The following is a 14,912-nucleotide window of genomic DNA, read 5'->3' on the forward strand; positions in this document are numbered from 1 at the left end:
ATAATTCAGCACAGGTCAGAATGTGGTTTCAAAGATGCATGAGAAAATTGATTTGCATTTCATTGTTCACCTCTGAGGGCAAGATTTTACTTTTTGTTCCTGCTTTTTGTGCCTCAGAAAGGCTGCTCCCTCTACTCCTGAGGAGATAGTAATTTGTTACTTGTCCATAAAAGTACCAATTATTATTACCTCCGCACTGGCTCATCTCTGAGACCTGGTTGTGGGTGCAGGAAGGGTAGATATAGAGCTATGGCTCACTTCCCACCACTGATTCAAGGGGGTATTAGAGAGAGAAATATCAGGTGCACAGTACTTTCTTTTTCCTGTGCATCTAAATTCAAGGTCTAGGGAGGCTGCACATGAGTGTAAGGGTGTTGAGAAGATACATTCCCACTCATGCTACTGTGTGTCCATTAAGCCCACCTCATGCTCTAATCCTCCTGATTGCCCGTGAGTAATAATAATAATAATAATATTTGTCTGATTGGAAGAGTATCCCTTTTTGAAGATTTGCATAGCTTTTAAGTTGCTATGTGGGCTGTGTTTTAAAATGCAGTCATGAAATATGCAAATTGAGAAGACATTTTGCTTCAGGATGTCTTGAAATGAATTGTAAAGTTATGCAACTTTATTCATCCTCAAACAAATAGACTGAAACAATAGAGAACGTGGGTATTGAAATAATATGTATTGCTTTTCACTTTCAAGCACCTCAACATGGAATGGAGAGATTTGGAGAGAAGGGCAGTTGACAGGCAAGGATGGCAAATGTGGGTAGCCCAACGTGCAGCAAATCATGGGATGGAATAAGGTCTAAGGTAAGGCTTTTCATCTTCAAAACCTAAGTAAATAATAAAGGATCAGTTATGCCTTTCAGGTGCATTGGGGGTAGGGCAAAGGTGTACCACCCCAGCCTCCTCGCCACCTGGGAGCTCCACAAAGCATAGACACAGTGTTTCCTGAATCTCCCTTCAATGGAAAAAACATTCTCTCTGCCAGTGTCATCCTGTTATAAGATTCAGCATGTACTCCCCCAGTATCCATCCTCCATGGTACAGTGGAGGGTGAAAATGCCCTGCTAGCCTTTAATTTGATCATCTTTAGATAAACAAGTAACATTGTGAACAAGATACTTATATGGTCCTTGTACTCAGGGGAGCTCAGTGGCTACAGCTGTGTCTGGTTGTTGATGCTCCAAAGTGAACATAGTTTTTGTCTTTGCACGTTTATGCTTCAGACAGTCACATTCTGACCCTAACCAACTAACCGTTATAACACCTCTATACAGTACACAAATATTATTATCCCTATTTTACAGGTTGAGGCAGAGAGATTTTGCCAAAGGCCACAGAGAAGGTTCTGAACACTAGATCATACCCACTCTTTTCCCATCCAGAAACTGGGGACAGGGAGTCTGATGCCAAGTAACCAACACACTGTACCGTCCAATACACCAAAGAAACTCCCTGATGCACATTCACACTAATATCCACATTGGATATTGCAAAATCCCCACACTAATTATGGTAAACCTATTTAGAATTACTGACTTTTGTGAATTAGCAAGTAGTGCACCAAGCAATGCTAATGCATCACAAGCTGTACTTTGTTTATATGTATATGGACAATTAAGGTCCAGCCATAATCATTACCATAATATTTCACACCACACTAGTACATTTTCTCTAGTGTAGTTTGCACAAAGCATGAAAACTTAGCAACATGGAGTGAAATAGCAAAACTCTCATCACTTTAATGGGTCCTAGATTTCACCCATGGATCTTTACTGAGAGGGTGGCAGGAAGTAGACATTTTCTGTGTGGATGATTAACTCTATGGATTGATTACATGAGGTTTGGTGAGATCCTACAGCATTTCCTGCATGGTTTTTGTTGTTGTTTTTTTAGCAGCAGTTCCATATGAGGCTTCAAACATGAGCATTTCTACTTTTAAGCTCCACAAAAAGTAGAATTTAACAAGTGGCACCACTGTCTCCCCTCATGGAATCTCTTCTTCTTATGCCTCACCTACAGAAAAGTAGTCTGAGTTTCCAAACACTCTGTGTGTACGTGGCTCACAGGTATGATAGGAGAGACAATATATAGGAACTATCGTACTAAGTCAACCCATCTTTATGAGTTTAGAAACTGGGCTTTATGGTTGATATTGCTGAATAAATATGTAAGCCATTCTCACACTGTGTCAGTTCTAGTAACAGAAGGTTTTCCCAACCACTAATTCCCCACCCACCCCAAAATAATAAGGTCTCAAGAGATAACAAAAGAATATGCTTCTCCTTGTTTACAGTGCCATGTGGGCTCCAGGTTCAGTGCATGAATTTCAGTAGTTTCCCATATAATGAAATTCTTTCTGTGCCCATATCCCCTGAAGATTTAAGACCTTATTTCAAATTGTTAAATTGCCAAGGAAGGTGATACCACATATAGAGACTCTAATTCTCTTTATAACGAAGAAGTGGAACTACGGTATTTAATTTTGGAATAATATTTTAGCGAGAGCAACAAGATTTCTATTGACTCAGTGGATTCTTGTCATATCTAATTTACTGATCCAGAGTTTGGTTAAAGCAAACATATATAAATGTATAAGTTTCATCTATAATTGGGAAGCATAGATAAAATAATTTGACATTGAACTTACACTTAAGAAGTAGTGCAGTTCATTGCAATCAATTTTTCATTATGTTGTTGAGATCAATAGCTACAAATAAGATATAAAAACTGTATTATTGATGTGGCATATGTCTGTATAAAATGTGCAATTTTCTATAGCATTTCAGTAGCAGAAAATTGTATTACACAATTTCCAACATTATACACATTGGTCTGTAGAGAATGCTTATTAAAATCAATGTACAGTAAGCCACACTTGAGAATATTTTACAAAATAGAGAAAGGTCAGAGCATTTATGAAGGTAAAAAGATTGTTCAGTAAGTATTGCTTTAAATGCATCTTTGGTAGGGGATGGGATAACTCAAGGAGTTAGTAATGGAATATGTGAGCGTTCACCTCTTGTTCATTGGATCAAATCTGGCCCAAGTTGGTAGCAACCTCGGCCTGAAGTGCACAGATGGCTGATGAAGTATTTATCTGGAAATACTCATTGGGTGAAGTGAGATTCACCATATCTATGGGTGTTATATGCATTAATGAGCTGGTAGTGCCAAAGCAGTCACTACCTACAGAGCAAGTGTAGCAGTCTAGTCTACTTCTGCTTTTAACAAAGATAGCACATGAGCATCCACTGGTGGGCATTATTGCTATCACACAGCACAAGAAGTTCACTCTTTGCTCCTCACGCAAAGTGTAGCTCTGGCTGCCAGCCCAGGAGAACTGAGGGAATAGACAGGCTTCATGGGGGCTCTTCTCTCCTTAGAACAAACCACACAACCTGACCTGCAACTGATGCACTAGACATGAAATGGGGACTGAAGTGAGGAAAAGAGGAGTCTGATACTGTCTGTCCTTCTTCCAAACTGGAGGTAACCTGCATCCATTATCTTCTGTCCAACTGGGAGGCTGCCACTCCAGCCATTCCTTTTCCAAACCAACACGAATCCAGTAAGTCATGGAGTTGGCAGCTATGGATGAGGGACAAGATGAAATGTGGTGATAGGAAAGCAATTTAAAGGGAGAGATAGGTTTACTCTGAGGAGGAGATTGACAAGGAGAGGGACAAGATGAAATGTGGTGATAGGAAAGCAATTTAAAGGGAGAGATAGGTTTACTCTGAGGAGGAGATTGACAAACCTTTTCAGGGAAGAAGAGGATGAAGGAGTTTTCTGGGAAATCTGTATTTATTTTTTCAACAGGCAAGATGGAGTTTTTGGAAGATGGAAAGAGGTATTACCTGCTCGAAACCTCTCTGAGTCGATCCATTTCCATTTAGTAGCTTTCTAGGTACTTGACATGGAATCATCATTGTTGGTTCCAAAGTCAGCAGCAGCAGTTGCCCAACAGAACTTGGAACTAGGTCTAACCAGTTACCCATCTTTCAGAATCATATCTCCCTGTGATGCCCATATGTGAAATGTGACCAACCTGCATTACCTTGCTGGATTCCAATGGCTATACGAATAAAGCAGGACAGTCCAACTTTCGGGTTTGTTCAACATCAGTGCAGGCTCTGGGCCAGCATTTGTGGGTGGTAATATTGTATATGGAGCACTACACCATCCAATTTTAAAACTGTTATATCTAGCTTTAGAAATGTCACTGTGTTGACTGATTTAGAGAATGTGGATAAATATGTGTTAGACATAACTGGACTATCATTATCATATCAGCTGAACATATCCTCATTTTAATGTATTTGAAAATATTGCCTTGTTCATTGACTGAAGAACTAACGTGAACATTTGAAACAAAGCTCAGACTGACATCACAGCAATTTTCATTAAAAGTGAGATGATTTATTTAGATGTGCTACTGTGAATGTTAAAAAGTAGTTCAGAACACTGAACAAAAACTTTACTATAATTGTGTGATAGCTTTACCTAATAAAGTGTAAGGAATTTCAAATTATCAACCTACACATAGAATGATAATGGAATGCTCACATATTCCTTTTCCCTCCAATTCTGTCTGTCTGCTTCCAAGGTTTATTTACTACCACCACCCCAAAGCATTTCCAAGGTCCCATTTTTCTGTTTTCAGTTCTCCATCATTCTTTTCCATCCTTCGGTCAACCTCTGAACCCTTTCTTTTCTCCAAAGATTTTAAATTCGGCCCCAGTCTTTCCAAAGACCTCTGCTTCTAAACCTTTCACACTTCCCTCTACCTTATTTCCCCAAAAATATCTCCCTCAGCTCCCTTCTGGCAACCTGTCATGTTGACATGAGTACTCCGTACCTGGCAGGACGAGGGACTGTTCCATTATGATTACAATAGGGCACTGTAATGGCTCAAGTGGTTATACAGAATGGATGAAACCTTGCCCTATTGAAGTCAAAGGGAGTTCTGCCATTTAGTTCAGTGAGGCCAGAATTTCACCCCATATGTTAATTAGTTTGACTTAGGTCAGTTTGAGTAGCAACCAATCACTTTTTGTCATACCAGATGCTAAACTTTAACTTAAGCCATCTGAATATCTCAGTACAATCAGACTTCCAAGAACGAAACTGCAGGTTGACCTCAGATTTCAGTTTTTACTCTCCAGGATACTTTCTTAATGACCTCTGACTTCAGAGATAGAAGAAAAATGATTCCAGGTAACAGTTAATCAGTTAATTGTTTCATTATTTAACTATAAGTAAGCTTTAAAGGTGAACTTTTGTATTTAACTAAAGATTCTTTAAAGATTGCTTTCTCTTTTTAAGTTAATTGGAACTGAAGTTTTCTGGATTTACTTAAGAGTGTTTTTGAAGGTTTTTCTTTCCTTTTTTAAATTTAAGTTGTTAATTAAGAGATGACCTTACTGACAGTGCTCAAACACATACAGTCTTGAGTGCCATGGTAAAGCCTATAAATAAATAATACTTTGTTTCAACTGCAAGTCTAGAAAGATCACCATGTTTAACTGCTTTTGGTAATTTACACAAAATATTAGTACTAAGCTCAGTTGCAAAAACACAAAAATGTGCATTTGCTATCAAGCCCTTTTATCAATTTGGTTCCCTTTTGTTAACACAAGATATTATGCACAAGATCAAGTACTGTAATGCTTTGGCAAGAGCTAAAATTTATTTCACAGTGCTCAGTCTTCAGGGACTGCAAAATAATTTTCTGTCAAGATGAACCTAACAGGAAATAGAGGTGCAGGATAGAAAGTATAGCATACAAATGAAGGTAAACTATTCTTATTGACTACATTACCTATCATATTTCGGATTCCAGACTCCATAGAACATTACAGACTCTTTCAACTAAATTAATCTTCACAAAAGTTTCATGTAACATTAACACATAAGAACTCCCTTCCCAGTGTGCTTACTCATTTGCGGAAAGAACAATACTTCTCAACCTCATTTTTCTGTTTCAAAATGAACATGTTCCCTTTGAGTGAAAACAAAGAATTCCACTCACATACATCATAAAAACTTTTCTATTAAACTACATATGCAAAGCTTCACTCTAATTCAAAGATTTTAAACTACAGGTGTTTGGAATACAATTAATGTTGCAGTTTTGCTTAATGTTAGAGCAAATATACCAAATTTAATGGTATATGGGATCTAAATTTCCTCTTTGGAACATGAATTATCAAGAAAAAAATAATGGATTTGTCATAACCTAGTCCCAGATTTGGACCTTAGAGTCCAAAATATGGGGGTTAGCATGAAAACCTCCAAGCTTAGTTACCAGCTTGGACCTGGTACTGCTGCCACCACCCAAAACATTAGAGTGTTTTGGGGCACTCTGGTCCCCCCAAAAACCTTCCCTGGGGACCCCCAGACCCAAATCCCTTGAGTCTCACAACAAAGGGAAATAAATCTTTTCCCTTCCCCCCTCCAGGTGCTCCTGGAGAGATACACAGAAGCAACCTCCATGAATCTAAGCAGAGGGAGTCCACCCTCTGAAATTCCAGTCCTGGAAACAAAAGCACTTTCCTCTTCACCCAGAGGGAATGCAAAATCAGGCTAGTAAATCTAACACACACAGACCTCCCCCTGACTTCTTCCTCCCACCAATTCCCTGGTGAGCTGCAGACCCAATTCCCTGAAGTTCCCCACTAAAGAAAAACTCCAACAGGTCTTAAAAGAAAGCTTTATAGAAAAAGAAAGAAAAATACATACAAATGGTCTCTCTGTATTAAGGTGACAAATACAGGGTCAATTGCTTAAAAGAAATATGAATAAACAGCCTTATTCAAAAAGAATACAATTCAAAGCACTTCAGCAATTATAGACATGTAAATACAAAAGAACATATAAATCCCTATCTGATCTTTGGTACTCACAACTGGGAAACAAAAGATTAGAAAGCGGGAAATAGAAAAACTTCTCATCCGAGAGAGCATACAGGCAGAAGACAAAGAACTCAGACACAAACTTTCCTCCACCCAGAGTTGAAAAAATTCAGTTTTCTGATTGGTCCTCTGGTCAGGTGCTTCAGGTTACTTTTTTTTTTTTTCAGGTGAAAGAGACATTAACCCTTAGCTATCTGTTTATGACATTGCAAACAATTTTTTTTAAAATGTCAACAAATTCTTTAACCTTTTCTGGCTTGATGTGATAAGCTACAATGTAGCTGCAGAAAGGTGGAATTTTGCTGTATTTCTTATTACACAGAGCAGCCTCTGCCCTAGGATGTGGTGATACAGGTCACTGCCAATTTGTCCATGGCTTGTACCAGTGCAGAGTATCTCTATCTCTGTCTTTGTCATCTACACACCAGAGTTGCATTGATTTAACTAAATTGGTCTAAAATCTGATATAGATGAATTTGGGCAGCCCTCTTGTATCCAAGAAATCAGCTTCGGGTAAATTGGTGTCAGACACTCTGAAATTGAATGAAGGCTGTTCACACAAGAGAGTTGCACTGATTTGACTGCATCCATTTTTAAACTGATTTGGTTCAGCCAGCACAACTTTAGTGTGTAGACAGAAGAGTCTCTATTTCTCCTCTCTCCTCACACTCCCATGCAAATGTACATTCTCCACTATTGTTTTAGAAGATTATCAAATACTCTACCCCCATTTGTGACTGTGAAAATCTCCCCACTTGTTTAACAAAGCAACATGGTTCTCTGCCTTAATATGGAATATCTTCCCCAAAATACTTTTCATGCACTGTGCCTTATTCTGATCTCAGTTACACTAGAGTAAATCAGGAGTAACTTTATTAGAGCAAATGGATTCTAAGTCATAGAATTTAACTACAGAAGTGGCCACTACATCACCTAATGTGACTTCCTGTATATCACTGGACACCACCACCACCCAGCAACCGCACACGGAATGACTATTAAAGCAATATAAGTTCCAGTCGTTGCATTCCGCCAAGCTGCCCTTGACACAAGATGTGAAAGGGGGTGACGGTGGTCTTAATGGCTCTATGTCCCCTTTGTTCTTCCCTGATTAACAGATGATGGTACAATCCCCCAGCACAAGCTACAGTATCCTTGGGGCTGTGCAACAGTCTGACCACATCCCCTCCTGCAGCCAGGCCCCAGGTTTCCTACAAAGGTGGTTTTATAGACCCTTTTGCACCATTGTAGAAGGTTAGAGGCTCAGGATCCTAATATTAGAATCAGGACTGATGAGATCAGCTGGTATAAATCAGGGTAGCTCCACTGAAGATAATGTAACTTCACTGATTTACACCAGCTGTATACTTGTCCTGTGAAGCAGAAAGGTGGTTTTGAGCCAAGCTGGCACCCTTTGAGCTGTGCTTAATACTACTCAGCCACAACTCAGCACCTCAGACCTATAATCCATTTTTAAACACCATGGCCAAAACCTTCTTTCAGTTACACTGGTGTAAATCCATGGTAACTTCATTGACTTCAGTGACGTAACTCCAGATTTACACTGAAATGATGGCGATTGGAATTTAGCAGAATGAGCCTGTTTTTTCTAGCACTTACTCTGTTGTAAATCAGAAGTAACAGCTCTGAAATTAATAGTTACACCACTGGAAAACTAGTTTAAATATGAGCAGAATCAGTACCCATATTTTTACACTGATATTTAAATTATTTCCAGACTTTGAGTAGGGCCGCACAGTGCCTGTATAGCTCATCTGCAACATTTTGGAGCATCTGCAATGACAAAAGATAAAAGGATTTTCCCTGTCATTCATTCAGAAAATGAAGTACTTTAAAAGTTCTCTCTCGTATTCTAAACTCATGGGTCTTGTTTCTCCTTTCAAATCCCTGTAAATCAGAAGTAACTCACTTGGAGTCAATGGAGTTACGCTTGGAATAAAACTGGTGTAAACATGAGGAGAATCAAACCCATCAATCCCAAGAGATCTACAATGTCCCTTAAAATTTCCCATTTTTATCTGGATATATGTATTCTGCAAAAAAAAAAAAAAAAAGAAAGAAAGAAAGAAAAGAAAAGAAAATCATTACAAATCCCAAGCCTGAGCATATTGTCAGTTTCAAACTGCTTTTTTTGGAAATGCATTTCACAATTTTCTTTGCAAAGTAATTAAAATGTACTGTGGAATACCTATGCCTTGGTTAAACTTTTCAAATATTGGGGGGAAAAAGCTTACTAATTATACCTCTGGTTTAAAAACTGAATATAGCTATAACAGAAAATATTGCAGTCTCTATAGATTCCTGACAGGATTTGTTTTTCACTTTTAGCGAAAAAGCTATTCTTTGTAAAATATTCCCACACATGCCTAAGTTTATTTCTCAAAGCAATACCACAAAGGATATGACCTCTTTACTCCCAGTAACCTTTCATGGCTCTGAATTGACTTGGACATTGGTGCCAGTCAACACAGCTTGATTTGCTATGGTAAGAATAAGATTATATCTAACAGACTATGTCATTTCCAGGTTCAATAGGCACAGATTTAAAACTAGTCCTCTCTTTGACCCTCTGGATTCTCTTGAATTATTGCACCTTCTTTGACAATGTTTGTGAATGAATGAATTCATGACGATTCAAAGTTATTTTAATGATAATAGCAGTGCACTGACAAAGGAAAAAGGAAAAGTCTAGTAGTACTGGCACTAGTGCTTCTTCACCACAGCCGACTTCCTTTTTGACAGACTGACTGTGGAGTGAATTCCTGTTTATGGTCAAAGGCTGAAAGCTGTTGTGTGTCTGCAGCAGTGCTGCTGCTACTGATCTGTGAACATGACATGCCTGATAATATTGCATTGCCATGGCAACAACAAACATGGGGCAAAATTCTATTAGCTAGAGTGACTCAGTGAGTCAAACAGATAATGTGATGGGCCTGGCCAACTGCCCAACAAAGGCTTATGTGAAAGTTGTGATGAATTAACTTTGGCTTGTTATGTCTGTTTTTTATAAATTCTCTTTTTGTTACATATTAAGTCCCCATATTTCTTATGTTTGTTCAATATATATTGCTGGGAAACACTTATGTTCCAATTCAGTATTCCAATGCCAGGTACAGATATAGGGACTTATTCTGCTTTGTTTCAGTAGGCGAATATACGTGTCTTCTCATGGAAGGAGAAGTGCATTCAATCCATGTAAAAAACCTGTTCTAATCACATGTACGAGAATTTGGGTGGAGTTTGGCATAGTGTCAGGTTTCCCTATCTTATAATTTTAGCCTTATTTCAAATAGGTGTTCCAAGGGTTCCTCTACTCTAGTCTGTATGAGGAAGCAGGCGTGATTTGATTGCTTACTCAAGTCACGTTAGTAACTTCAATTGAAATGAATGGAGCCAGAACCTGCTCTCCATCACCCCAAGATCAATTCCAAATAATTCCATTGACTCATAATAACTTCAGAAGAGTTACTTCAGATTTATTTTAATGTAATTTAGATCAGAATCAGGCCCATGGGCTTCAGTAGTTACTTCTGGTTGATACAAGAATCTCAATGAAGGAACTAGTTGATTTAAGATGAGCATGGGAGAAGTGTCTTAGTGCTACCTGTATTGTCCCTTGATGCTGTCCCGTCTGCTGAACATTCTTACATGATGGGACAAGCAGGTCACTCTGGATCTTAATTGACATAAGAACAGAGTAAAAGCCATACTGGGTCAGAGCAAAGATTCATCTAGCCCAGTATCCTGTCTTCCAACAGGTTTCAGAGTAGCAGCCGTGTTAGTCTGTATCCACAAAAAGAACAGGAGTACTTGTAACACCTTAGAGACTGACACATTTATTTGAGCATAAGCTTATTTGAGATAAGCCCACTTCATCAGATGCATGCAATGCAAAATACAACATGAAACAATGGGTGTTACCATACATGCTCTAACGAGACTGATCAGTTAAGGTGAGCTATTACCAGCAGGAGAGAAAAAAACTTTTTGTCATGGTATTCAAAATGGTCCATTTGCAGCATTTAACAAGAAGTTGTGAGGAACAGTAGGGGAGGAAATAAACCTGGGGAAATAGTTTTACTTTGTGTAATGACCCATCCACTCCCAGTCTTTATTCAAGCCTAATTTATGGTGTCCTTTTTGCAAATTAATTCCAATTCAGCAGTCTCTCTTTGGAGTCTGTTTTGAAGTTTTTTGTTGTAATATTGCGACTTTTAGGTCTGTAATTGAGTGACCAGGGAGATTGAAGTGTTCTCCGACTGGTTTTGAATGTTATAATTCTTGATGTCTGATTTGTGCCCATTTATTCTTTTACGTAGAGACTGTCCAGTTTGGCCAATGTACATGGCAGAGGGACATTGCTGGCACATGATAGCATATATCATATTGGTAGATGTGCAGGTGAACGAGCCTCTGATAATGTGCCTGATGTGATTAGGTCCTATGATGGTGTCCCCTGAATAGATATGTGGACAGAGTTGGCAATGGGCTTTCTTGCAAGGATAGGTTCCTGGGTTAGTGTTTTTGTTGTGTGGTCTGTGGTTGCTGGTGAGTATTTGCTTCAGGTTGGGGGGCTGTCTGTAAGCAAGGACTGGCCTGTCTCCCAAGATCTGTGAGAGTGATGGATCATCCTTCAGGATAGGTTGTAGATCCTTGATGATGCTCTGGAGAGGTTTTAGTTGGGGGCTGAAGGTGACGGCTAGTGGCGTTCTGTTACTTTCTTTGATGGATCTGTCCTGTAGTAGGTGACTTCTGGGTACTCTTCTGGCTCTGTCAATCTGTTTCTTCACTTCAGCAGGTGTAAGAATGCTTGATAGAGATCTTGTAAGTGTTTGTCTGAGAGGTTGGAGAAAATGCGACTGAATTGTAGAGCTTGGCTGTAGACAATAGATAGTGTGGTATGAGCATGTAGGTAAGTATAGCGGTCAGTAGGTTTCCAGTATAAGGTGATGTTTATGTGACCATTTTTTATTAGCATTGTAGTGTCCAGGAAGTGGATCTCGTGTGTGGAATGGTCCAGGCTAATGCTAATGGTGGAGTGGAAATTGTTGAAATCATGGTGGAATTCCTCAAGGGCTTCTTTTCCATGGATCCAGATGATGAAGATATAATCAATGTAGCACAAGTAGAGCAGGGGCATTAGGGGAAGAGAGCTGAGGAAGCGTTGTTCTAAGTCAGCCATAAAAATGTTGGCATACTGTGGGGCCATATGGGTGGCATTGGCCATTTCCAACAGTGGCCAATGCCAGGTGCCCTAGAGGCAGTGAACAGAACAGATAATCATCAAGTGATCCATCCCTGTTGCTCATTCCCAGCTTCTGGCAAACAGAGGCTAGAGACACCATCCCTGCTCATCCTGGCTAATAGCCATTAATAGACATTAAAGAACATGAATTTATCTAGTTCTTTTTTGAACCCTCTTATGGTTTTGGCCTTCACAACATCATCTGGCAAGGAGTTCCACAGGTTGACTGTGCATTGTGTGAAAAAATACTTCCTTTTGTTTTAAACCTGCTGCCTATTAATTTCATTTGGTGGCCCCTCGTTCTTGTGTTATGAGAAGGAGTAAATAACACTTCCTTATTTACTTTCTCCATGCCAGTCACGATTTTGTAGACCTCTATCATATCCCCTTAGTTGTCTCTTTTCCAAGATGAAAAGTCCCAGTCTTATTAATCTCTCCTCATACGGCAGCCATTCTATACCTCTAATCATTTTTGTTGCCCTTTTCTGAACCTTTTCCAAGTCCAATATCTCTTTTTTGAGATGGGGCAAACACATCTGCACACAGTATTCAAGATGTGGACGGTAGCATGATTTATATAGAGACAATATGATATTTTCTGTCTTATTATCTATCCCTTTCTTAATGATTCCCAACATTCTGTTTACTTTTTTCACTGCTGCTGCACATTGAGTGGATCTTTTCAGAGAACTATCTACAATGACTCCAAGATCTATTTCTTGAGTGGTAACAGCTAATTTTGACCCCATCATTTTATATATATAGTTGGTATTATGTTTTCCAATGTGCATTACTGTGCATTTATCAACATTGAATTTAATCTGCCATTTTGTTGCCCACTCACCCAGCTTTGAGAAATCCTTTTTTAGGTCTTCGCAGTCTGCTTGGAACTTAACTTGAGTAGTTTTCTATCATCTGCAAATTTTTCTACCTCATTGTTTACCCCTTTTTCCAGATCATTTATGAATGAATATGTTGTATAGGACTGGGCCCAGTACACAACTCTGGGGGACACCACTATTTATCTCTTTCAATTCTGAAAAAAATGGTCATTTATTCCTACCTTTTGTTTCCTATCTTTTAACCAGTTACCAATCCATAAGAGAACCTTCTCTGTTATCCCATGACAGCTTACTTTGCTTAAGAGCCTTTGGTGAGGAACCTTGTCAAAGGTTTTCTGAAAATATAAATACACTATATCCACTGGATCACCCTTGTCCACATGCTTGTTGACCCCCCTCAAAGAATTCTAGTAGATTGGTGAAGTATGATTTTCCCTTTACAAAAATCATGTTGACTATTCCCCAACAAATTATGTTCATCTATATGTCTGACAATTTTGTTCTTTACTATAGTTTCAACCAGTGTAAATAAATCATTTTAATACACCAAGAGATATCCAAGGGCACTGAGTACTTTCTTTGTAATGCTGGAGTCTTGATGGGGAAATCCCCAAATAAAGGATTCTGGGGAATACAATTCTGAATCATATCAACACTCTGGGCAAACAGGAGATGTTAAAATACTGTAAATATGGAATGGGACTCCCATGGTACTAACCAAAAATACAAACCTACCTTTGTCTAATATTAAAGATCCAGATCACCTTTTAATGTGGATAAAATGGCAGGAAGGGACAGAGAGGAGGGAAATGAGATTTTCTTTGTGCAGTTATGCCCAGTTTGTTGCATCGAGGGATTGGGTTTGCCAACAACTACACACAGAATAGGTAAGTCTGACTCCAGAATTCAGATCCTGGGAGATCTGCTTAGGGACTGAGCGTGAAGGCCTGTGCATCCACATAGGCCATAGGTTCTCCTATTTTCCCTCTAGCTTCTTGGAAGCATGGTTCCAATTAAGTCAGAGTGCAAGCATTTTCCCCACTCTTTGCCAGGGCTGCCTCTGAGACCCACAGTGAAGATGCCACCGTGATTCCACAGTGATGATGGAGTGCCGTGGAGAAGTTAATGCAACCTAGCAGGAGAAAACTGGCCTCTGCCCAGTCTACCCGCATCTCACTTGTGGGTCCGAGACCCAGAGAAGGATTCTTTGTGGAGTCCAGGGAGAAGGAGACTTGACCTTGCAGCTGATGTGAGAGACATCCCCTTCTGTGTGGAAAGCTGGGGGAGGGATAGACACTGGTAAAATCCCTTTCTCTATGCAAGCAGCAAAGAGTCCTGTGGCACCTTATAGACTAACAGACGTTTTAGAGCATGAGCTTTCGTGGGTGAATACCCACTTCATCAAATGTGCATCTGACGAAGTGGGTATTCACCCACGATAGCTCATGCTCCAAAACGTCTGTTAGTCTATAAGGTGCCACAGAACTCTTTGCTGCTTCTACAGATCCAGACTAACACTGCTACCCCTCTGATACTTTCTCTATGCAGATATGGATAACATGTACATGATGAAATCTGTGACTTGATTGGCTGAAGAAGCTTCCAGCATGTGCAGTTATCTTCCAATAAATCAAAGATTCATCAATTCCAAGGCCACAAGGACCACTGTGACCAGTCTGACTTCCTGCATAACACAGGCCATAGAACTTCCCCAGTGGTTCCTGTGTTAGGTCTGTAACTTCTGTCTAAGGTTTTCGAAAGACATCCAGTTTTGATTTTAAAACTTCATGTGATGGAGAAGCCAGAATATCACTAGGTAAGTTCCAATGGCTGATTACCCTTGCTGTTAAAAAAAAAATACTTTGGGGGATATTAA

The 14,912-nt window shown here is 39.4% G+C and overlaps 1 long non-coding RNA gene across 1 annotated transcript; it reads left to right on the top strand.

The window, feature by feature from the left end:
* Window positions 1-701: 701 nt before the first annotated feature.
* On the top strand, window positions 702-14,672 carry LOC115646184. Its single transcript, XR_003998963.1, has 4 exons — window positions 702-818; window positions 3,398-3,503; window positions 14,089-14,285; window positions 14,585-14,672. It is a non-coding gene; the product is annotated as an uncharacterized LOC115646184 (long non-coding RNA).
* The last annotated feature ends 240 nt before the right edge of the window (window positions 14,673-14,912 follow it).

This window comes from Gopherus evgoodei, chromosome 1 (assembly GCF_007399415.2).
Source record: "Gopherus evgoodei ecotype Sinaloan lineage chromosome 1, rGopEvg1_v1.p, whole genome shotgun sequence".
NCBI lineage: Eukaryota > Metazoa > Chordata > Testudines > Testudinidae > Gopherus > Gopherus evgoodei.